This window comes from Nomascus leucogenys, chromosome 15, assembly GCF_006542625.1.
Source record: "Nomascus leucogenys isolate Asia chromosome 15, Asia_NLE_v1, whole genome shotgun sequence".
NCBI classification, from domain to species: Eukaryota; Metazoa; Chordata; class Mammalia; order Primates; family Hylobatidae; genus Nomascus; species Nomascus leucogenys.
Genome location: NC_044395.1, coordinates 103,516,456 through 103,543,626, shown reverse-complemented (window position 1 = coordinate 103,543,626; position 27,171 = coordinate 103,516,456). Strand labels below are relative to the sequence as shown.

Genomic DNA, 27,171 nt, shown 5'->3' with positions numbered 1-27,171 from the left:
AGAGATGTGTAAGCAGATGCAGATAGATGAATGAACTGGGTGATCTGAAAATCTGTGAATTGAAGCATCTAATACATGAATTGAAATTAAAAAAAAAAAATTCTCCAAACAGTTGTATGAACAAATCAAAAGGAAAAGAAGAGTTGGAGGGAAAATGAGACAAAGAACAAATGTGGTCTATGTGACACATTTATAAAACTGATGGCCTGTCAGCAAGACAGCAATGAATATTTTTGCAGGATAAAAATGGCAACGCAGGTCTAAAAATAAACCACTGCGCTGCAGACCTGTCTGGTTCAGCTACACCACTGGAATATAAACATCCTCACTAGTACATTTTGACTCAAGGTTTCACAAAGAAGGAAAAACTGAACGTTTTGTTAGTAAGACAAGATATTTCACATGGTTATAAATCAGTTATGTTCTCTATATAATATACATTGAATTTAAGTGTAATGATTTTCATTTTCTAAAAAAGGTAAAATAAATGGTAATGGCAATATGCCACTAACTAACCTTTTATAAAAGGCTATTTCCTCCCAACCCAATTATAATAAAATAAGAGTGGTATTATCATCATCTCATGATAATATGATAATATCCTAAAATAGGAATTTAAAAATAAAATTATAAATTATTTCTAAGCGGACTTGAATGGCAGATCTAGTCAAAATGCTATCTCCAAATGGCTCTTGAAAAGGGGTGAAAACGCTATTATCTCATTTTGCATCCAAATTTACAATAAAAGCTACTGTCTAAAATGCAAAAGTGAATTTACTATCCTTTACAAGTAGCACTTTAATTCATCAAATCCATTCACCTTATTCAATCTTGCCTTATGTTACGATTCTGGTCTTAGCTAAATAGTGATTTCAATTCTAAGAGTTACAAACCTCTGGAAGGTTCTCCTAGAACATTCTGATTACTATCATGCCACCTTTTTTTAATAGTAAAAATGAATTAATTCTCCATAACAATAAAATGTGAATAATAAATTACACTTGATCCTTTATGACCACACTGAATTGGAATAAATAGAAAATTTAAAATGACCATTCTGCTTCCACCCGTGGCCACTAGTCTATTCACAGCACAGCAGCCAGGGGCATCTCTGCAAAAAGTAAATGACATCACATCACTTCCCCTGTTCAATTCCTTCAGTGACTTCCTATTACTCAAAATAGCACACCACCATGGCAGGTGAATTCTTAATTTCTTTTTTTCTTGTTGCCCAGGCTGGAGTGCAATGGCGCAGTCTCGGCTCACTGCAACCTCTGCCTCCTGGGTTCAAGCAATTCTCCTGCCTCAGCCTCCCAAGTAGCTGGGATTACAGGCAACTGCCACCACTCCCAGCTAGTACTTTTGTATTTTTAGTAGAGATGGGGTTTCACCATGTTGGCCAGGCTGGTCTCTAACTCCTGGCCTCTAGTGATCCGCCCATCTTGGCCTCCCAAAGTGCTGGGATTACAGGCGTGAGCCACCACACCTGGCCAATTCTTAAGTTTTTGGAAGAGACAAGAGCTCACTATGTTGGCCAGGCTGGTCTTGAACCCCTGTCCTAAAGCAATCCTTCCGCTTCAGCCTCCCGATGTGCTGGGATTATAGGTGTGAGCCACAGTGACTAGTCTCCTTGCCTAATTCTTGACGGCAGATAGCTACACGTTAAAATATAAATACATCCTCCAATATACATCTGTATACTTCCTCCACTGCAGTTGGTATGCCATCCAAGTAATGGCGAAGTCTTCTAATGAAGAGGAAAAAAAAAAACACATATAAAGAGCTGTAAGATAAAAACAATTTCACTTTAGGAGTTTTCATTTTCAACTATATTTTTGCAGTAGGGTCACAAAGTTAATAATGGTCAAGAGAAAATCTCAATTTCCACTTCGAGCTTGCTCCTCTGTCAGAACTCCCCATGGGACCACCCATTTATTCAGTTGCTCAAGCCAAAAGCCTCAAAGTTGGCTTTGATTCCTCCCATTCCCATATCCCATATTCAATCATCCATAAGACCTGTCTAATACATACCACGTATGACCACTTCTCATTCCTAAAAGTACCACGCCCTGGTTCAAGACCCCATCATTTATACCTCCCCTAGATGACTGCAAGCCTCCTTAACAACATCCTCTTCCACGCTTTGCCACTAGTCTATTTACCACACAGCAGCTACAGACATCTTTGCAAAAAGGAAATGACATCACAGCCTTAGCCTTGTTCAATTCCTTCAATGACTTCCCATTACTCAGAATAAATAGAGATGACTTCCCATTACTCAGAATAAGTTTTTTTATGTCCTACAGGATATTTCATGACCTCGTTCATGCCCCTCTTCTACTACCATTTTCTCCTCTTATACTCTCAGCTTTGCCTTTCCTCAAACACCCCAAGCCCAGGCCCACCCATGGGTCATTTCACTTGCTTTTTCTTCTGCCTGGAACATTCTTTTTCTTTTTTGAGACGGAGTCTCACTCTGTCACCCAGGCTGGAGTGCAGTGGTGCGATCTTGGCTCACTGCAACCTCTGCCTCCCAGGTTCAAGCGATTCTCCTGGCTTAGCCTCCCAAGTAGCTGGGACTACAGGCACCTGCCACCACACCCAGCTAATGTTTTTGTGTTTTTAGTAGAGATGGGGTTTCACCATGTTAGCCAGGATGGTCTCGATCTCCTGACCTCGTGATCCGCCCACCTCGGCCTCCAAACGTGCTGAGATTACAGGCATCAGCCACCACGCTCAGCCTGCCTGGAACACTCTTACCCCATGTTTGGCTCCTTCTCACACTAAGGCCACTCAACGTCATGTCTTCAGAGAGGGCTTCCTGACCACCATATCTAAAATATCTCCACCCCAACTACCTATTTACTAGTTACTTTCTATCCCAGATTCTTGCTTTATTCCACTTCCATGTGCAATTACATTATTTATCTAGTGTTATTGTCCATCTTCCCATACTTGAATGTAAGCTCTATGACTGTCTTGCTCATCACCGTATTCCCTTTAAAAAACTAACATATAAATTAATAATCTACAGCAGCAAAAACTGCAAACTCAAATACCTATAGGAGCCAAGAGGTCATGAAAGTGAGTAAATCAGGCAATTTCCAGCTAATATGGAAATGAAGGCCCAACACAAAAACAGTTTACTATTTTTCAAGAGAGACCTGATATACAACCTTCTAGATAAAATCTTCCAATTGTGGCCGGGCGCGGTGGCTCACGCTTGTAATCCCAGCACTTTGGGAGGCCGAGACAGGCGGATCACGAGGTCAGGAGATCGAGACCACGGTGAAACCCCGTCTCTACTAAAAATACAAAAAATTAGCCGGGCGTGGTGGCGGGCGCCTGTAGTCCCAGCTACTAGGAGAGGTTGAGGCAGGAGAATGGCGTGAACCCGGGAGGCGGAGCTTGCAGTGAGCCGAGATAGCGCCACTGCACTCCAGCCTGGGCGACAGAGCGAGACTCCGTCTCAAAAAAAAAAAAAAAAAAATCTTCCAATTGTTTGATGATAAATTATGTTGGTTTTTTTTTTTTTTATTAAAACTCTATCCAAGCCAAATATACCATATCTGTGAGCCAGATACATACACAGGCTACCACTTGTTAACTTCTCACCTATAGTAAATCTTCCAAGTTTAAACTTACTAGGTGCAATATTATTCTATAGATGACTATAAGTCATCCCATTCCACATGTTCTTTTGCAACGTGAATTTGCCATTCCTTCCATCAAGAGATGGAATCTATTTTCCCTTCCTTGGATATGTGACTTGCTTTGATCGACTTGCTCAAGGGAAGTGTCAAACAGCCTAAAATATGCAGCATTGGTTTTGGGACCTGATGGCAGGCAGAGGCTGAAAAAATGGAAAGTCAGTTGTTAGCAAAGGCCAGAAGAGCCATGAGAAAATTGCTATTAGATGCAGGAGAGAGAGTGACTCATGTTACACAGTGGTGGAATGTTTGGCAAGACTGTTGTCTGCAATAATATTTACCTAATTTAACAATTACATAAGATAGAATATTTACCTAATTAACTTATCTACTGGCTAAACATATTTCCAGGTAGAACACTGAAAGTAGTACCAATTGGCTTCTTTCAGCTGCATATGATAAAGTATGGGGAAGAGAGAAATAAACTAAAGAAGGACCTGTTTAATTTTTAAGCAGAATTTAGAGGCAGTAAAGAGGGCCCAAAACAGTCTCTACAACTGGCGAAAGATCTGAAATTTAAAAATGGTCTCTGGGGAGATACCAAATCCGAGGTTTGTCCATAAGATCTTTTGTTGAGACCTTGAAAATACAGACCCTTCTCATCTATACAAACGGACTACTAAGAATCTTAATGACCTTTTTCTTCAATAGACAGATCCAAAGTAAAGACAGTTCTGTCCTGGAAAGGGATTATAAATGTGGCTTTTGGGACATAGAATCAATCCCTAATAACATTCATAGAAAACTCTCAAAGTTTTAAAGAAAACTACAGTACTAAAAGTACCACCAGTTTGGACTAAAAGAGAAACAATTCAAAATGGGAGAAATAAAATATCTGTGGGTTCCCAACTTCACATAGGTAAGAAGCAGGTTGAAAAGCTACTCAGCTACAAATATGACCTATTTCTTATGAAAAAGAAAAAAGGAAGAGAAAGCCAAGAGCCCAAAGGGTAGAGCTAATAGTCTTACAAAACAATGTACTAGGGAACAACTCTCAAGGAGCAGAACTGGGCACTATTCAAGGTGTATACATATATATATATATATATATATATTTTTTTTTTTTTTTTCTGAAGTCCTTATCCTTTATTGTGCAAGGAGTGAAGGAAGCAGACAGACCAGTTGGACCACAGTAGATGGGTGTATGAGGACAAACTGCTACCTGAAAGCCAGCCAACCCACACTTGCCTGAAATGGATGCTAATACCCTTCAAACTCTGGGCATTGGTTTCACACACAGCCTCTTCCAGGGATAAAAGGGGTTCCTCTAAAGCTTCTTGTTGCCCTCAACCATGGAGGCAAGTTCTGAGTTCTGGTCTTCCTAGGACGCTAACTCTAGTCACATAGATCTCTGGAGTGATCAAACATGGTGGAGTGGCAGGGTGAGTATTCCAAAAGCATAAGTAAAACAGGAGTCTTGACCAAGCCCTGTTACAATGTCAATGCCTGTGTATGGCCTCCCAGCCCAACCAGAAATTGACAGAGGCATGTATATGGTGAAAAGATATACATATATATTTAGAATTAGCCATGTGGACTCAGTTTAGATGATCCCAATTTTGTTGGCAACATCCAAAGCATTGTAATCAGGAGCCAGTCAAACACATGCTTTCTTCTCTCCATCAGGCTGAATCAGGGTGTTGCCTTGGCCACATCAATGTCATAGAGCTCCTTCACAGCCTTTTTGATCTGGTGCTTGTTGGCTTTAACATCCACAATGAACACAAGTGTGTTGTTGTCTTCTATCTTCTTCATGGCAGACTCAGTGGTCAGTGGAAACTTGACAGCAGAGTCAAGCTTGTTTCTCCTGGGGGTGCTTTTCCAAGGATATTTGGGCTGCCTCTGGAGTCGCAGTGTCTTGGGCCACCAGAAGGCGGGTGACATGCGGGTCTTCTTTTTTTTGTGGCTGTGAACACCTTTCAACCCTGCCTTCTTGGCCTTTAAAGTCTTTGCTCTGGCTTCAGCTTTAGGAGGGGCAGGAGCTTCCTTCTTTGCTTTCGGCACCATCTTGTGAAAAGGCTATTCAAGGTACATTTTTGATACATGGGGTAAGAGACATGTGCCCAGATGAATTTCAAAATTGCTATGGAACAGTGCTTCCAATTCTTCCTCTTTTTAAACGAGAGCATCTACGACAGTTTTCTTGCCCCTGTCTCACCACTGTATATTGGATGGGGGATGGGAGACAGAGGCAGGTAACTTATATTTTCATTCACAGATTTCTAGATCTAAAGAAGCTGTACTGGAGCAGCTGTGCCTAAGAAATCTCATATGCATCTGGACTTTAGCTAGATGAAAAGATACTGGACTCCAGGTCGATGCCATAATGGGATAAGACTTCTAAGAGAGGAGTAGGTATATTCTGCACGTGGAAGAAATGTGAATTGTTATGTTCAGAAGGCAGACTGTAGCAGACTATTTCCAAAGATAGCTGCAACAATACCTTCCATCTCATGCCACTTTGCTGTAGGAACTTGACCTTCTCCAATCAAAAAGTAGAATCTTTTCCCTTCCACTTAAATCTGAGCTGGTCCTGTGACTTGCTTTGACCAACATAATTCGGTAGAACTGGCCAGGCGCAGTGGCTCATGCCCGTAATCCCAACACTTGAGGAGGCCAAGGTGGGTGGATTGCTTGAGGCCAGGAGTTTGAGACCAGCCTGAGCAACATGGCAAAATTCCATCTCTACTAAAAATACAAAAATAAGCTGAGTATGGTGGCACATGCCTGTAATCCAAGCTTGTTGGGAGGCTGAGGTATGAGAATTGCTTAAACCCAGGAGGTGGAGGTTGCAATGAGCCACGCTGCACTCCAGCCTGGGTGACAGAGCAAGACTCTGTCTCAAAAAAAAAAAAAAAAAAAGAACGTGGCATAACTGACAGTGTATAACTTTCAGATCAAGGCCTTAAGATACCTTACAACTTCTGTTTTCACCTTAGAACAATCTCAGTACCATGTAAGGAAGCTCAACCTAGTCTAGTAAATAATGAGAGACCACATGGAAGAAAACTGAGGCTTCCTTGGTAACAACTAGTATCAAGGCCCCAGACATGGAGGTGAGGCCATCATAACCCTCTACCCCCAGCCACTACCATGTGGAATAGAAAAAACTTGTCTCCAATAAGCCCTGACCAAACTCCAGATCCACAAAATCATAAGCAATAATTTTTTTTCATCACTAAGTTTTAGGATAGTTTGTTATATAGCAATATGTATCTGAGACACTGGAGAAAAGCCTAATCTGAATAATGGAAATGAGTGAATTCTTGAGTTTTTAAAAAACACATTTCTAATATGGTTTAAGCATCCACAGTGACTTTTAGGATAATAGCCTAGGATTCATTCCTTCATATACCAAATATTTACTGAGCTTCTAACATATGTCAGGTACTGTTCTAGGCCGTGAGAAAACAGTGAATTAAAGTCCTTATGGAATTGATATTCCAGTAAGAGGAACAAAAACAGGCCTCTAAGGATCTGCTTTAATAAGTAAGATGATTTCTTATTAGCACATCAATATTGTAAGTTAGTGTTTGCCAAATAACTAAATCTAGTCTTAACTTTCTCCTTGAAATCGTTACTTGGATGCTTTATCACTGTACCAGGAGCTATTTTTAGCCCAGCTTTTCTTCAGACTGAGCTAGAAAAAAAGCAAGGTCAAAATGATAAGACCGCTAGTAAATTTTGTGCACGTGAATATTCAGGTACCTTCTATTTACTAAATTTATTCTGATTTAGAACACTAGCACCTTCACACCTTTACTCCTGACACATCCTCTTCTGGGGCACCTTTCCCCTGCCTCCTTCAGCTGGGAAACTCCTGACTCCCTCAGGTCTCACCACCATGCCAGATGTTTCTCTTTCTTCTTCCACTGCATCCTACGCATATATATATATATATATCATCCTACCGAGTACAGTATAATTTATTGTTTCTTTGTTTAACTGTCCCAACTAGATTGTTAATTCCTCCAGGAGAGGAACTATTCTTTCATTCCTAACATAGAAATCTACATGAATAGTAAGCTAATCAATAGTAAGTGATCAATAAGTGTTTGCAAAATGAATGAGCCTTAAAACCTTGATTAAATCATGGTGCTCTTGTCTGTAGAATGGGGCTAATATTCCAAGGAGAAGATGAAATTGCAACTGCCTGGCAAATTATAAAGCATTATTCAAGTGTTTTATCATTATTTACCAGACGTAAGCACAAATTGCCTCTTTATAATACCCAAGTTTACCCTCAAAGTAGGAAGACTTGTTATACTTAAGGACATTCAGAAAAGCATACCAACTTTCAAATAAAATTCCTACGCAGTAGATGTAAGCTCTGGTTTGTGGTTGCTTTTGTTTTGTTTTCATCAGTCCCTCCATTTTTCAGTCACCTGTTATATGCTATCTGCATTTTAACTCAAAAGCACAAAAGAAAACCTTCAGGGTTTGAGACATATCCAAAGGGCAAATGCAATTTAATCTATGGGTTTGTTTAAAAGTCAGAGGATTTTTAAAATTAAGTTAAGTTTCAGGTTTAACCTAAACTTAACTTAGTTTTCAGAACACAATTCCTCTTCTTTTCACATAAATGTGGCTATTTGAAAATAAGGTGCTTGCATGTTATAGTACCTCAGGCAGGATTATAAAAGTTCAAAGGACTACACAGATACACATATGCACCATCAGAGTCATAATTCAGTCCCAGATACATCTATCACCTAGCAGGAGGACTTAAAATCAATGCAGTCCAACATGGTAGCCACTAGATACATGTTGCTATTAATTTCATTTTTAATTAAGATGAAACGAAATTAAAAATTCAGTTCATCAGTCACACTGGCCACATTTCAAGCTCTCAATAGCTGGTGACTAGATGGATTCACAGCCGAAATCTACCAGAGGTACAAGGAGAAGCTGGTACCATTCCTTCTGAAACTATTCCAATCAACAGAAAAAGAGGGAATCCTCCCTAACTCATTTTATGAGGCCAGCATCATCCTGATACCAAAGCCTGCCAGAGACATAACCAAAAAAGAGAATTTTAGGCCAATATCCCTGATGAACATCGATGCAAAAATCCTCAATAAAATACTGCAAACTGAATCCAGCAGCACATCAAAAAGCTTATCCACCATGATCAAGTGGGCTTCATCCCTGGGATGCAAGGCTGGTTCAACATACACAAATCAATAAACATAATCCAGCATATAAACAGAACCAAAGACAAAAACCACATGATTATCTCAATAGATACAGAAAAGGCCTTTGACAAAATTCAACAACCTTCATGCTAAAAACTCTCAATAAATTAGGTATTGATGGGACGTATCTCAAAATAATAATAGCTATTTATGACAAACCCACAGCCAATATCATACTGAATGGGCAAAAACTGGAAGCATTCCCTTTGAAAACTGGCACAAGACAGGGATGCCCTCTCTCACCACTCCTATTCAACATAGTGTTGGAAGTTCTGGCCAGGGCAATCAGGCAGGAGAAAGAAATAAAGGATATTCAATTAGGAAAGGAGGAAGTCAAATTGTCTCTGTTTGCAGATGACATGATTGTGCATCTAGAATACCCCATTGTCTCAGCCCACAATCTCCTTAAGCTGATAAGCAACTTCAGCAAAGTCTCAGGATACAAAATCAATGTGCAAAAATCACAAGCATTCTTATACACCAATAACAGACAAACAGAGAGCCAAATCATGAGTGAACTCCCATTCACAATTGCTTCAAAGAGAATAAAATACCTAGGAATCCAACTTACAAGGGATGTGAAGGACATCTTCAAGGAGAACTACAAACCACTGCTCAACAAAATAAAAGAGGACACAAACAAATGGAAGAACATTCCATGTTCATGGATAGGAAGAATCAATATCATGAAAATGGCCATACTGCCCAAGGTAATGTATAGATTCAATGCCATCCCCATCAAGCTACCAATGACTTTCTTCACAGAATTGGAAAAAACTACTTTAAAGTTCATATGGAACCAAAAAAGAGCCCGCATTGCCAAGTCAACCTAAGCCAAAAGAACAAAGCTGGAGGCATCACGCTACCTGATTTCAAACTATACTACAAGGCTACAGTAACCAAAACAGCATGATACTGGTACCAAAACAGAGACATAGACCAATGGAACAGAACAGAGCCCTCAGAAATAATACCACACATCTACAACCATCTAATCTTTGACAAAACTGGCAAAACCAAGAAATGGGGTAACTAGCCATATGTAGAAAGCTGAAACTGGATCCCTTCCTTACACCTTATACAAAAATTAATTCAAGATAGATTAAAGACTTACATGTTAGACTTAAAACCATAAAAACCCTAGAAGAAAACCTAGGCAATACCATTCAGGACATAGGCATGGGCAAGAACTTCATGTCTAAAACACCAAAAGCAATAGCAACAAAAGCCAAAATTGACGAATGGGATCTAATTAAACTAAAGAGCTTCTGCACAGCAAAAGAAACTACCATCAGAGTGAACAGGCAACCTACAGAATGGGAGAAAATTTTTGCAACCTACTCATCTGACAAAGGGCTAATATGTAGAATCTACAAAGAACTCAAACAAATATACAAGAAAAAAACAAACAATCCATCAACAAGTGGGCGAAGGATATGAACAGACACTTCTCAAAAGAAGACATTTATGCAGCCAATAGGCACATGAAAAAATGCTCATCATCACAAGCCATCAGGGAAATGCAAATCAAAACCACAATGAGATACCATCTCATACCAGTTAGAATGGCAATCATTAAAAAGTCAGGAAACAACAGGTGCTGGAGAGGATGTGGAGAAATAGGAACACTTTTACACTGTTGGTAGGACTGTAAACTAGTTCAACCATTGTGGAAGACAGTGTGACGATTCCTCAGGGATCTAGAACTAGAAATACCATTTGACCCAGCCATCCCATAACTGGGTATATCCCAAAGGATTACAAATCATGCTGCTATAAAGACATGTGCACACGTATGTTTATTGTGGCACTATTCACAATAGCAAAGACTTGGAACCAACCCAAATGTCCAACAATGATAGACTGGATTAAGAAAATGTGGCACATATATGCCATGGAATACTATGCAGCCATAAAAAGGATGAGTTCATGTCCTTTGTGGGGACATGGATGAAGCTGGAAATCATCATTCTCAGCAAACTATCGCAAGGACAAAAAACCAAACACCACATGTTCTCACTCATAGGTGGCAATTGAACAATGAGAACACATGGACACAGGAAGGGGCACATCACACACCAGGGCCTGTCGTGGGGTGGGGGGAGGGGGGAGGTATAGCATTAGGAGATATACCTAATGTAAATGACGAGTTAATGAGTACAGCATACCAACATGGCACATGTATACATATGCAACAAACCTGCACATTGTGCACATGTACCCTAGAACTTAAAGTATAATAAAAAAATAAAAAAAATAGCTGGTGATTACCAAATTGTACAGTGTAGATACAGAATATTTCCATCATCATAAAAAGTTCTGTTGGATAACAGTGCCTTCAATGAGTAAAACATAGGTTTCACATCACAAATTACTGAATTTTTCTAATATGATTCTCTGCCTGCAGTAATGAAAACAGTGTGATATTTCTGAAGAAATGTTAAACAAAGGGGTAGTCTGGAAAGACATCACTTTTTCATAGGCTGACATCATGTAAAAGTTTACATTAACATTCATTCTTTGAAGTGACTAATACTCCAATTAAGGATAATTCATTTTGTTTAGCAAAGTTTTCTCACTATAACACAGACCTTTTGTTAATGTTGTGAACTCAAAATCTGAGAGAGGTTTCAGTCAGTTTAGAAAGTTAATTTTGCCAACGTTAAGGACGCACCCGTGACACAGCCTCAGAAGCTGTACCCCAAGATAGTTGGGGTACAGCTTGCTTTTATACATCTTAGGGAAGATATATACACCAATCAATACATGTAAGATTTACATTGGTTAGACCTGGAAGGGCAGGAAAACTCAGTGCAGGGGAGGGGCTTCTAGGTCATAGGTAGATTTAAACATATTCTGATTGGCAATTGGTTGAAAGAGTTATTATCAGTAGAAAAAAAAATGTCTGGGTTAAGATAAGGGGTTGTGGAGACCAAGGTTTTTTTTGTTTTTTTTTTTTTTTTTTTTTTTTTTTTTGAGACAGAGTCTCACTCTGTCGCCAGGCTGGAGTGCAGTGGGAACATCTCAGCTCACTACAACCTCCGCCTCCTGGGTTCAAGCAATTCTCCTGCCTCAGCCTCCTGAGTAGCTGGGACTATAGGTACACGCCACCAAGCCCAGCTAATTTTTGTATTTTTAGTAGAGACGAGGTTTCACCATGTTGGCCAGGATGGTCTTGATCTCCTGACCTCGTGATCCACCCGCCTCAGCCTCCCAAAGTGCTGGGATTAGAGGCATGAGCCACTGCGCCAGGCTGAGACCAAGGTTTTATCATACAGACAAGCCTCCAAGTAGCAGGCTTCAGAGAAAATAGATTGTAAATGTTTCTTATCAGACTTAAGGTCTATGTTGATGTTAATGCTGGCGGGATATAATGAGGCATGTCCAACCCCTAATTCATGGCCTGAGTCAGTCTTTCAGGTTAAATTTTAGAGTGCCCTTGCTGATGAGGGAGTCCATTCAGATGGCTGCGGGGGGCTGGGGGACCCTTCAAATTTTATTTTTGCTTTACAATGTATATTTTTATCATCACCATCTTTGAAGTTTGGGTTAAGACAGCAATTTTCTAAAAGCCTTCCCATCTGAAAAGTCTGAAAATTTTCTTCAAATTAATACATCACACTGTAGGCCGGGCGTGGTGGCTCATGCCTGTAATCCTAGCACTTTGGGAGGCCAAGGTGTATAAATCAATTGGGCCCAGGAGTTTGAGACCAGCCTGGGCAACAAGGCAAAAACCTGTCTCTACTCAAAATACAAAAATTTTTTTTTTTAATTTTTATTTTTATTATTATACTTTAGGTTTTAGGGTACATGTGCACAATGTGCAGGTTTGTTACCTATGTATCCATGTGCCATGTTGATTTCCTGCACCCATTAACTCGTCATTTAGCATTAGGTATATCTCCTAATGCTGTCCCTCCCCCCACCCCACAACAGTCCCTGGAATGTGATGTTCCCCGTCCTGTGTCCATGAGTTCTCATTGTTCAACTCCCACCTATGAGTGAGAACATGCGGTGTTTGGTTTTTTGTCCTTGCGATAGTTTACTGAGAATGATGTTTTCCAGTTTCATCCATGTCCCTACAAAGGACACGAACTCATCATTGTTTATGGCTGCATAGTATTCCATGGTGTATATGTGCCACATTTTCTTAATCCAGTCTATCGTTGTTGGACATTTGGGTTGGTTCCAACTCTTTGCTATTGTGAATAGTGCCGCAATAAACATATGTGTGCATGTGTCTATATAGCAGCATGATTTATAGTCCTTTGGGTATATACCCAGTAATGGGATGGCTGGGTCAAATGGTATTTCTAGTTCTAGATCCCTGAGGAAGTGCTGGAAGTTCTGGCCAGAGCAATCAGGCAGGAGAAGGAAATAAAGGGTATTCAATTAGGAAAAGAGGAAGTCAAACTGTCCCTGTTTGCAGATGACATGATTGTATATCTAGAAAATCCCATTGTCTCAGCCCAAAATCTCCTTAAGCTGATAAGCAACTTCAGCAAAGTCTCAGGATACAAAATCAATGTACAAAAATCACAAGCATTCTTGTACACCAATCACAGACAAACAGAGAGCCAAATCATGAGTGAACTCCCATTCACAATTGCTTCAAAGAGAATAAAATACCTAGGAATCCAACTTACAAGGGATGTGAAGGACCTCTTCAAAGAGAACTACAAACCACTGCTCAATGAAATAAAAGAGGATACAAACAAATGGAAGAACATTCCATGCTCATGGGTTGGAAGAATCAATATCGTGAAAATGGCCATACTGCCCAAAGTAATTTATAGATTCAATGCCATCCCCATCAAGCTACCAATGACTTTCTTCACAGAATTGGAAAAAACTACTTTAAAGTTCATGTGGAACCAAAAAAGAGCCCGCATCGCCAAGTCAATCCTAAGCCAAAAGAACAAAGCTGGAGGCATCACGCTACCTGACTTCAAACTATACTACAAGGCTACAGTAACCAAAACAGCATGGTACTGGTACCACAACAGAGATATAGATCAATGGAACAGAACAGAGCCCTCAGAAATGATGCCGCATATCTACAACTATCTGATCTTTGACAAACCTGACAAAAACAAGAAATGGGGAAAGGATTCCCTATTTAATAAATGGTGCTGGGAAAACTGGCTAGCCATATGTAGAAAGCTGAAACTGGATCCCTTCCTTACACCTTATACAAAAATTAATTCAAAATGGATTAAAGACTTAAATGTTAGACCTAAAACCATTAAAATCCTACAAGAAAACCTAGGCAATACCATTCAGGACATAGGCGTGGGCAAGTACTTCATGTCTAAAACACCAAAGGCAATGGCAACAGAAGCCAAAATTGACAAATGGGATCTAATTAAACTAAAGAGCTTCTGCACAGCAAAAGAAACTACCATCAGAGTGAACAGGCAACCTACAGAATGGGAGAAAATTTTTGCAACCTACTCATCTGACAAAGGGCTAATATCCAGAATCTACAATGAACTCAAACAAATTTACAAGAAAAAAACAAACAACCCCATCAAAAGGTGGGCAAAGGACATGAACAGACACTTCTCAAAAGAAGACATTTATGCAGCCAAAAAACACATGAAGAAATGCTCATCATCACTGGCCATCAGAGAAATGCAAATCAAAACCACAGTGAGATACCATCTCACACCAGTTAGAATGGCCATCATTAAAAAAAACAGGAAACAACAGGTAATGGAGAGGATGTGGAGAAATAGGAACACTTTTACACCGTTGGTGGGACTGTAAACTAGTTCAAAATACAAAAATTAGTCAGGTGTGGTAGTACACATGTGTAGCCGCAGCTACTTGGGAGGCTGAGGTGGGAGGATCACTTAAGCCCGGGAGGTTGATGCTACAGTAAGCCGTGATTGTACCACTGCACTCTAGCCTGGGCAACAGAGCAAGACCCTGTCTCAAAAAAAAAAAAAAAAAACCCAACCAACCAAACAAACAAAAAAACACACTATAGTTTTAAAAGTACTCTACCTGCTAAAAATATAAGAAGCATACATTACTCTAAAACCTAAATGTTAGTTCTGTAAAATCTAACTTTAGAATGTGCTTTTTGAATAGATTCTTTCTAAAGATAAAATAAATATCTGTGCAAACAACTAAATTTATAAAATGATACACTAATCCAGTAGTAAGATTTATATTTTATATGCATGAAGTAGGTTATTTTCTTTTGAAATATTAAACAAGCTTTCAAAAGCATGATTCAAAGGTAGTTTATAGAAATCCCACAAATTCAATGGAATTTTCAAAGAGTTTCTAAGAACAATGGTAAATTATTTATCTACTTTAAAAAGAATGACAACTAGGCCAGGTACAGTGGCTCATGCCTGTAATCCCAGCACTTTGGGAGGCTAAGGTGGGTGGATCACTTGAGGTCAGGAGTTCGAGACCAGCCTGGCCAACATAGTGAAACCCTATCTCTACTAAAAATACAAAAATTAGCCAGGCGTGGTGGTGCATGCACCTGTAGTCCCACCTATTCGGGAGGCTGAGGCAGAAGAATCACTTGAACCCAGGAAGTGGAGGTTGCAGTGAGCTGAGATTGTGCCACTGTACTCCAGTCTGGGCAACAGAGCAAGACTCCATCTCAAAAAAAAAAAAAAAAAAAAAAACCCTGACAACTAAATATTTTTGCTCTAGGCTCTCTTGGGAGGGCAAAATATGGTTTATTTTCAAATACTGGATTAAAACTCCAAATAAACTTCATTTTAATAAAAATCATCTTCAGTATAAATCTTTAGGAAGTCTTCAGTGCTCATTAAGCACCCTCTAGTCAGTTATAGTTCAGAATGAATCAGATCTTAAAACATAGTTCATTATTTAAAATAAAAATAAAATACAGATAAATTATTTTTAAGGAACTTAAATCACATATCATTTCCCCTCAAGAATTTCAAAATTTATCGTGAAAAGTTCACATATCCTGCTTTTTCTAAAAGTAAGTTCACTCTGGCAGTGTCTCTGAGATATTTATGTTATTTTGCAAAAGATGGTTCAAGTAAAAGATACTATCGTTTTGAAAGTCTACCATGCAAGTAGATTTACTGCTTTAAAATCTGTAGGTCAAGTCTTTTTATGCCTAATTGTCCTGTATGTGCCTAAATTTTAAGAATCACTCTAACTGTAAAAAGGTTTGCAGAAGATATCCTCCATTAAAATAAGATAAAGAAGGAAACATATTTCTTGAGTATGTAGAGAACTTCAAATGACAACTCGTAAGGATAGTTGGCTCAGGGTTTTCTAAGAGTTAAGAAAAAGAAAGCCTCTGTTTACTGTTTCTCAACTATCCCCCACTATATTCTTTTAGGGAAAGTTATCTCCCAATTTCCGCCAACACAAAACCATCAAGCCTCCTTTAACATTTTAGCTTCAACTGAGTGACCTAGTTCTCCCTCCCTAGAAGGGCAGAAACACAGGCAGTCTAGCATCCCCTAAACCTGGCTCCATTCCCCAGCCCAGAGTTGCACACGAACCAGCCCATGTTCTGAACACGTGCCTCTGTAACCCTCTCAGGTGCTCAGTCACACATAGTCACCATTCACACTGATGAAGCCCAGTGTTCACCAAGAGATCAAGTTCAGGCCGAGCCACAGAGATCAGGTCAACTCTCTCCCTTTTCTATTCAAAAAAGGGTGAGTCGTGGCCAATTCACAGTTTTCTGAATGCTTTGAATATACAAGTAGCAGCAAAATGTTTCTTGTTTATATCCACTTAATTTAAGGTTTTCTTTCGTCTGTTCAAAAAATTTAAAAAATTAAAAGTTATTATTTGAGTTCATTCTAGGGGAGAAAAAAATCCAATTACTCACCTCCTGTTAGACTTGCCTAATGTTTCAAAAACTGAATACATCCTACCAGGGGGGAGAAAAGGCTGAAAAGCATTGCATCAAAGACATTAAGTCAGAGAACTGATAATGTATCTTTCTTTGATTCATCAACAAATTCATAAAGAGGAGAACTTATGCATAATAGTCTTGCTTATGGGCCAGGTGCAGTGGCTCATACCTGTAATCCCGGCACTTTGGGAGGCCCAGGCAGGTGGACCACCTGAGGTCAGGAGTTTGCAACCAGCCTGGCCAACATGGCAAAACCCTGTCTCTACTAAAATTACAAAACTTAGCCGGGTGTGGTGGTGCGCACCTGTAATCCCCACTACTCGGGAGGCTGAGGCAGGAGAATCACTTGAACCCGGGAGGCAGAGGTTGCAGTGAGCCAAGATCATGCCACTGCACTCCAGCCTGGGTGACAGAGCAAGGCTCTGTCTCAAAAAAAAATAAAAAATAAAAAAAAAGTCTTGCTTATGAGGGGTGAAAACAACTTCTTTCTTTTATATAGAAAGCAGCTATGCAGCTTGAACTTTACCTGGCTGTGTTACATCCTCTCCTCTCTGCTGCTTCTTACCTGAGCTATTTCACTGCCCTGTGTTTTCTCCACTGGAGGGCACAGTTAGCTTAAAAAAAAAAAAAAAAGGTGAAATCTCATTTGGTCTGTTCTATAGTTCCAGAAAAAGCATGGGCGAGAAAGAAGGTTATAGTTGCTATTGGGAATGATGTGTCAGTAATATTTTGGAATTTAATTTATCTCTGTTATCCATTATATCCATTATAAAAGATAATCACTAATTGGCTAATAGCCAAATATGCTCCAAATATCATGATCTATGAAGTATAAATAAAAGATGAGGTAGAAAACAAGGAAGATAAAATACAATGGTAGAAATGATCCATTTTAGGCACAGCGTAACCTACATACAAACAGAAATTATCTTTTTCAACAATAGTACACCCAGCTACTGCGGTCCCCATAAGACATCTCCATGAGAATGTGGTGTTGAACTATTCAGTTCTTTTGCAATGATAAAATTCATATATTCAGCAAAAATGGGGTTATTCTTATTTTTTGCATAATTATTTTAGAGTTGATCCAATGGGGGATGCAATTCAGCATTTCATTCACAGCTGCCTTTTCTTTATAAACCTAATCAGTCCTAAGGGTGTACTGCAAAATATTTTCAGTATGGTTAGGAGAAAGATTAATAAAGAGATACATAGTTACTGCCCTTCTAGATAAAGTCAATAAATGTATAGTTTTCAGAGAGATGTGTAAAACAATAGCCTATTGTTGTTTTAAAAATTACTTTAGGATAAAACTGTTATTCATCTTCAGCTTACCAAAAGGCTTTCCAAGCTTTTATTTTTGTTAAAAGTAATGTGATTACCTCTATGCTGTTACCCAGGATATCATGCTTTATTGGGTCTACTGATAAAATATTATAACTTATGCTCTGGGACTGAATGTTTGCATCCCCCCAAATTCATATGTTGAAGCTTAAATCCCCAATGTGATGGTATCTGTGGGTGGGGCCTTTGGGAGGTAATTATTAATGGGATTAATGCCCTTACAAAAAAAGACACAAGCATATGAAGATACAGTGAAAGACAGCCATCTGCAAACCAGGAAAAATCCCTCACCAGACATCGGAAGCCTTGATCTTGGACTTCCCAGCCTCCAGAATTTTTAGAAATAAATTTGTTTTGCTTCAGCCATCTAGTCTATAGTATTCTGCCACAGCAGCCCAAACTGACAAAGACAACTTAGTTTTTTGTTAGACAGTCCACTTTAATTTTTGTAAAGTAACAAGTGGGGGAAAAATAACAGGTGAGATTAAGTCTTCAAAGAAATTATTCTAAACATCATGTATATTTAAACAAATTATGCATGTTATTTTAGAAGTGATTCACTAAATAAACCATAATTCTACACAATTCAATGGCTGCCAGACCCACCCTCTGCACTTGTAAGAGAAGAGGGAATTGCATTTGCCTGGTAACACAACTGATAACTCCCAATCCTTTTCCCTACTAATTTAAATTGTGACTATCTCTCAGAAGAGTATTCTAGGCAAAGGGATAAATTAGTACAAAGTTTGTGCTGTAAATACACAAGGAATGGCAAGGAGGCCAGTATGGTTGGAGTGGAGTAAAGAAATTCCACTCAGGTCTCAGTCTAAATGTCAACATAATGAGAAAATCTTCCCTAACCATCATCCTATGCAAAGAAGCAGGGATACAAACTTCCTCTCCATCCTCCTCTATTATTCTATCATCTACTTTATTTTTCTTCTTAGTACATTTCACCACCAAACTTACAAATGTCTGCTTATTGTTCATCTTTCCTCATTAAAATGCAGGCTCCACGAGAGCAAAGACTTTGCCCATTTTGTTCACTGCTACGCCCCTAGGCATTGCAAAGTGCTGGACATACCAGTGGTGATCAATTAAATTATTGAATCGGTTAAATAAAAGAATAACTATGGGGTATGGAGAGAACCTAAGAATAGATGATATAACTTCCCTGATGTTATATCTTACTCTTGATGATATATCTACGGTATATGTCATATCCCTGATATGAGGCATCAGTACCAAATAAGGGGCAGAAATGACAGTAATATAAAAATATAACAAAAAATAGAAAAAGAGGCATAAAATTTTCAAAATTAAAACCTGTAAATTAGCTGGGCGTGTTGGCGGGCACCTGTAGTCCCAGCTACTTGGGAGGCTGAGGCAGGAGAATGGTGTGAACCCAGGAGGCAGAGGCTGCAGTCAGCCGAGATCGTGCCACTGCACTCCAGCCTGGGCGACAGAGCAAGACTCTGTCTCAAAAAAAAAAAAAATCCTGTAATAATAGCTTTCCTATTCTTCTTACACTTGCCTTTAGCCCAATATCAAAGAATTAAGATTATTTTACTAGTCAGCACAATACTGTACCTTAAATACAGGAAGAGTCATCTTTCTAAGACCCAATGAGTATTTCTCCTATAAAACTAGAAGGCAGGAAAAGAATGCACACCCACCCCCCACAACGCGTGCACACACACACACACACACACACACACACATACATACACACACCCCTTCATTCACAGAGCAAAGCTTGACTAAGTTACTGAATCTCTTTTATCAGAAAGCTTACCCCCAACCAAAAAGGCTGCTTCCCTTGAACCCCAAGCAATAGTGTATGACCAAAGTCTTCACAGACTGAGGTCTTTTTTTCTGTCTTGATACAGAGTCTCACTCTGTTCCCCAGGCTGGAATGCAGTGATGTGATCTTGGCTCACTGCAGCCTCCACCTCCCAGGTTCAAGCAATGCTTCTACCTCAGCCTCCCGAGTAGCTGGGATTAAAAGCGTGCGCCCTCACGACGGCTAATTTTTGTATTTTTAATAGAGACGGGGTTTCACCATCTTGGCCAGGCTGGTCTCGAACTCCTGACCTCAAGTGATCTGCCCACCTTGGCCTCCCAAAGTGCTGAGATTAGAGGTGTGAGCCACCGTGCCAGCCTGAGGATTCATTTCTTATTATCTTAGAGTCCTTTTAGACTTCGGGCTTATATTAATGCTACTAAAGATAAACAATCTCTATCTTCTTTTTTAAAGCTATATTTATACACACACATCAGGCTCTCCTGGTTCTTAAAGTCTGCATCAATAAGGACATACCCCCACCCCACCGATGCAAAGTAGAGTCCATGTCCCTGAGTTCCATACATCTTTGCTCCAGCTTTTCAGTGACCCAGATGGTACATTTCCCCACCATTTCTATTTTAAAAATAAAGAAATCTACCAGCCTGGGCAATACAGCAAAACCCTGTCTCTACGAAAAAATACAAAAATTAACCGGGAGGGATGGCATACACCTGCAGTTCCAGCTACTAGAGAGGCTGAGGTGGGAAGGATTGTTTGAGCTGGGAAGGTCAAGACTGCAGTGAGCATGCCACTGCATTCCAGCCTGGGTGACAGAGCAAGACCCTATCTCAAAAAAAAAAAGAGAGAGAAAGAGGAAAAAAAAAGAAATTTAAATGCCATTGAATCTGTAACCTTATACTTCCCAAACCAGGAGCATCTGAAATGGATTTCACAACCTTTATACTTAATACATTAATATGGAAAAATGGCAGAAGTAAGATGATACCCCCAGGATAATGAATACAATTGACTTCTTATTGGATTTGGAACGTAATTAGAGAGAAATATGCACAAAGGACAGTAACATACCCACATATAGATGTACCCACTCAGCCTCACTTCATAGCCAGTCCTGATCCTTTTCAAATTCAGTTGAACTACTTTGGACCACAGTCCCCCAGATTACCAGGTACTTGCTAAAAATATTTAGAGTAACTAAAAGCAGATCATCCTAAGAAACTTAATTCAAGTTAACTGAAAAGCCAATATTCCTGAATCATTTGTTAATAGTTCTCAAAGAATAATGGCAATAAGATAATTCCCACATACCTCTACTCTTTGGTTTTATAAACTATACACCTGGGCACTAAAATAATTTAACTACCTGATATGGACAAGAACTCACTAACCAGCATAATCAGGAATGAGACTTTATTTATTCAGTAAGACTTGCAACCATATCCCATACAAAAGTCTTGTCCTTTCATCCATGTCTGTATTCAAATGAATAACAATAAATTAGGTTCACCCAAAACCCATTGGACTTTAAATCAATTATAAAATTTCATTTGAAACAAGAATATTTCCCTCCTTTTCTACTGAATCTGTAGCTTAGGATGCTTTCAGCTGAAACTAACAGAAATAGCCTTTAAAAATGGAATTTTTTTATCTCAAAATAACAGGAAACAGTCAGGCACTTCCAGAGTGGGCAAACTGAGTGGTTCAGGGATAGCATCAAGGTCTCAGAAGCTTTCCATCTTTCTTCTCTGTGATCCTCAGTGTGTTGGTTCTTTCCCCAGTTTGTTCTGTCTGGTCTTCAAGGTGGCCGCAGGTATCCCATCCTCACATAATAACACCCTTTCTTCTACCTCTTCTTAAGGCTCGGAAAGTCTTCTCAGAATCTCTCCCTCCAGCAAATCTCCTCTCACATCTCATTGTCCAGAACTGCGCTATGTATACTCCTAAATCAACCACTAGCAAGAGGAAAGAAATCACCAAAATAAGCTTAAGCTAATCAAGATTGGTCAACTTTTCCTGAAGTATATGATTATACAGTACCTATACAAATGTGGGATTCTGTCAACAAGCAACCAACTGTATCTGCCACATCTTCCCCGAGTGTTGCAGTCACTCTGTACTGAGGAGACCATGTGGAAATCATCTCCCATTCAGTAGACCAGAATTAAACTATAAACAAGAAGAGATTAATTCATACTTTAACACAAACACAAACCTACAAGGTTCATTCAGTATTTAGTCAGCAGTCACTTTTATTTACTGAAAATACCTAAAATGGCTAATCCATCAACTACCCTGAGAGGTTGTAGAAACTTTACTCACAAAGAAAGTATACATCAACTACATCAACTTATGCCTCTAATCTACTATACTTTTAAAATTATCTCCTGGAATTAAGTCCTTTTCTACCTTTTCATAAGGCTTACTTTGTTGCTTTGCTTAAAGAAAATGAAATCTAATGCAAATATTGTGATGGGAATTACAGCTAAGCTAGCAGTGCCTTGCCCATATCTCCTCTGACCATATCACTGGGGAGCACATTCCAAATGCATCTCTTTACCCAAGGACTTTGTGCCTACATCAAAAATGAGGAAAAACTTCAAATTAACTCTCTAACAATGCATCTTAAAGAACTAGAAAAGCAAGAGCAAACCAAACCCAAAATTAGTAGAAGAAAATAAATAATAAGGATCAGAACAGAAATAAATGAAATGGAAATGGAAAAAACAATAAAAAAGATCAATGAAACAAAAAGTTGTTCTTTTTTTAAAGTTAAAACTGATAAACCTTTAGCCAGACTAAGAAAAAAAGAAAAGGGGGGCAGGGCTCACGTTGCAATCCAGACTTGGAGGTGAGGGGCGGATCAAGTCAGAAGAAACGTGAAACCTGTCTCTAAAAAAAAAAAAATAGCGGCGTGGGGGGCTGTAGTCCAGCTACTCGAGAGGCTGAGGGAGAATGGCGTGAACGGGAGAGCTGCAGTGAGCGAATCGCACCACTGCACTCAGCTGGTACAGAGCGAATGTTCAAAAAAAAAAAAAAAAAAAAGAGAAAGATACAAATAAATAAAAAATGATAAAGGAAACATTACAAATGATACTGCAGAAATTCTAAGAATCATAAGTGGCTACTATGAGTAACTATATGCCAATAAATTGTAAGATACAGAAGAAATGGACAAATTCCTAGACACATACAACCTACCAAGATAGAACCAGAAAGAAATCCAAAACCTAAACAGACCAATAACAAGAAATGACACAGAAGCTGTAATAAAAAGTCTCCCACTAAAGAAAAGCCCAGGATTGGATGAGTTCACTACTGAATTCTACTATTAGAATATTTAAAGAAGTTAAATTCTAATTCTACTATTAGAAATATTTAAAAATGACCTAGTACCAATCCTTCTCAAACTATTCTGAAAAATAGAAGTGAATACTTCCAAACTCTTTCTATGAGGCCAGTATTATTCTGATACCAAAACTAGACAGAGGCATATCAAACAAACAAAAAAAAAGAAAACTACAGGCCAATATCTCTGATGAATACTGATGCAAAAATTCTCTACAAAATACTAGCAGACAGAATTCAATGATACATTAAAACAGGGATGGATGAAACTGGAAAACATCATTCTCAGTAAACTATCGAAGACAAAAAAAAACCGATGTTCTCACTCATAGGGGAATTGAACAAGAACTCATGACACAGAAGGAACATCACATTCAGGACTGTTGTGGGGGGAGAGGGAGGACAGCATAGAATATACTAATAAATGAGATTAATAGCAAAATCAACTCATATGATAAATTAAAAACTGAATTGACATTAAAAAAAAAAAAAAAAATAAAAAAAAATAAATAAATAAAAAAACAGGGATGTCCGATATTTTGGCTTCCCTGGGCCAAACTAGAAAGAGAAGAACTATCTTGGGCCACACATAAAATACACTAACATTAACAATAGCTGATGAGCTAAACAAACAAAAAAAAAATTGCAAAAAATATCTCATGTTTTAGGAAGTTTACAAATTTGTGTTGGGCCACAATTCAAAGCCATCCTGGACCACATGTGGCCCACTGGCCGCAGAATGGTCAAGCTTGCATTAGAAAGATCATCCACCGTGACCACGTGGGATTTATCCCTAGGACGCAAGGATGGTTCAACATACACAAATCAATGAATGCAATACATCATATCAACAGAGTAAAGGATGAAAACCACATATTCCTTTCAATTAATGCTGAAAAAGCATTTGATAAAATTAAATATCCCTTCGTGATAAAAACATTCAAAAAACTGGATATAGCAGGAACATACTTCAACAGCCCCTCAGCAGCATCATACAGAATGGGGAAAAACTGAAAACCTTTCCTCTAAGATCTGGAACATGACAAAGATGCTGACTTTCACCACTGTTATTCAACATAGTACTAGAAGTCCTAGCTAGAGCAGTTGGATTACAGAAAGATATAAAGGGCATCCAAATTGGAAAGGAAGAAGTCAAATTATCCTTGTTTGGAGATGATGTAATCTTATATTTGGAAAAAACCAAAGGACTCCATGAGAAAACTATTAATATTAGAACTGATAGACAAATCCAGTAAAGTTGCAGATACAAAATCAACATACGAAAATAAGTAGCATTTCTATATGCCAACAGTGAACAATGTGAAAAAGAAATTAAAAAGTAATCCCCTTTATAATAGCCACCCATGAAATTAAATGCCTAGGAATTAACCAAAGATGTAAAAGATCTCTATAATAAAAACTATAAAACACTGATGAAAGAAATTAAAGAGGACACCAAAACATTGGAAGATATTCCATGTTCATGGATTGGAAAAATCTATATTGTTAAAATGTCCATACTACCCAAAGCAATCTACAAATTCAATGTAATCCCTATCAAAATACCAATAATGTTCTACACAGAAATAGAAAAAACAATCCTAAAATTTATACAGAACCACAAAAGACACAGAAAAGCCAAAGCTATCCTAAGCAAAAAGGACAAAACTGGAAGAATCACATTACCTGACATCAAATTATACTACAGAGGTATAATAACTAAAACAGCATGGTATGGGCATAAAAGCAGACACACTGACCAATGCAACATAATAGAGAACCCAGAAACAAATCTGCACACCTACATTGAATTCATTTTCAACAAAGGTGCCAAGAATATATACTGAAGACAGTCTCTTGAATAAATGGTTCTAGGAAAACTGGATATCTATATGTAGAAAAATGAAATTAGACCTCCTATCTCTCGCCATATACAAAAATCAAATCAAAATGAATAAAAGACTTAAATCTAAGACCTCTAACTATGAAACTACCACAAGAAAACGTTACAGAAAATCTCAAGGACATAAGTCTGGGCAAAAAGTTCTCGAGCAATACCCTACAAGCATAGGCAACTAAAGCAAAAATGGACAAATGGGATCACATCAACTTAAAAAGCTTATGCACAGCAAAGGATACAGTCAAAGTGAAGAGACAACCCACAGAATGGGAGAAAATATTTGCAAACTACCCATCTGATAAGGTATTAATAACTAGAATATATAAGGAGCCTAAACAACTCTACAGGAAATAATCTAATAATCCGATCAAAAAATGGGCAGAATATGTGTATATAGACATTTCTCAAAAGAAAACATACAAATGTCAAACAGGCATATGAAAAGGTGCAAATCAAAACTACAATGAGAAATGCAAATCAAAACTACAATGAGATATTATCTCATCCCAGTTAAAATGGCATATATCCAAAAGACAGGCAATAACAAATGCTGGCAAAGATGTGGTGAAAAGGGAACCCTTGTACCCTGTTGGTGGGAATGTAAATTAATACAACCACTATGGAGAACAGTTTGAAGCTTTCTCAAAAAACTAAAAATTGAGCTACCATTTGATCCAGCGATCCCACTGCTGGGTATATACTCAAAATAAAGGAAATCAATATATCTAAGAGATATCTGCACTCTTCCACGTTTGCTGCAGCACTGTTTACAATAGCTAAGATTTGGAAGCAACCTAAGTGTCCATCAACAGATGAATGGATAAAGAAAATGTGGTACATACACACAATGGAGTTCTATTCAGCCATAAAAAAAAATGAGATCCTGTCATTTACAACAACATGGATGGAACTGGAGATCATATATTAAGTGAAATAAGTCAGGCACAGAAGACAAACATTGTGTGTTCTCTTACTTATGGGCTCTAAAACTCAAAACAATTGAACTCATGGACAGACAGTAGAAGGATGATTACTAGAAGCTAGGAAGGGTAGTGGGGGGCTGGGAGGGAGGTGGGGATGGTTAATGGGTTAAAAAAAAAAAACAGAAACAATGATTAAGACCTACCATTTGATAGCAGCACAACATGGTGACTGTAGTCAATAATAACTTAATTGTACATTTGTGTTTGTAATTCAAAAGATAAAAGGTTGAGGGGATGAATACCCCATTCTTCACGATGTGATTATTTCACATTGCATGCCTGTATCAAAATATCTCATGTATCCCAAAAATATATATACCTAATGCGTACCCACAAAAATTACAAATTAAAAAAATATATATAAATAAATAAATAAGGACTTTCTCTGGTGGCTGAAGCCAGCAATGCCAAGTACATGGTAGACTAGAAGTCCTAGGGAATTCGTGCTCCTCCCCATCAACAGCCCTCATCCAGTGACTAAGGCCACTGGTGTATAAATACCCAAACTTCCCAGCCCCTCAGATAAGATAGCCCTGAAACTTGAGCTCTGCTCTAGCTCCAGAGTTATTGTATGGGCTAAAGCTCCAGTGGGCCACAGTGCTTGATAATGCCCTGTGGATATAAGCCATAACTGGGTAAGATGATATCTCACTGTGGTTTTGACCTGCCTTTCTCTGATGATCAGTGATGTTGAGCACCTTTTTCATATGCCTGTTTGCCATTCGTTATGTCTTGAGAAATGTCTATTCAAATCTGCCCATTTTTTGATCGGATTATTAGATTTTTGGCCAAATGGGCTGAATTCCCTTCTCTATCTCCTCCCTACTGGTGTTTCTTGGGATCACCTTTCAAATAAACTGAACTTGAATGTGTGTCTCAACATCTGCTTCTAGGAGAACCCAAACTAAAACAGGAACACAAGAGAAGAGAAAAATAAATGTCTCCATTTGCAGTAACATTAACAAACAATTTGAAAAAAAAATTAATTCACAATTTTCAAATATACATATTTTG

General features: G+C 38.6%; 1 protein-coding gene and 1 pseudogene across 2 annotated transcripts in view; both read right to left on the bottom strand.

Annotated features, from left to right (window-relative positions):
- HSD17B12 (hydroxysteroid 17-beta dehydrogenase 12) overlaps positions 1-27,171 on the bottom strand; it is a 171,391-nt gene that overhangs the window by 130,248 nt on the left and 13,972 nt on the right. The window lies entirely within an intron of this gene.
- On the bottom strand, positions 5,106-5,717 carry LOC100601198 (annotated as a pseudogene).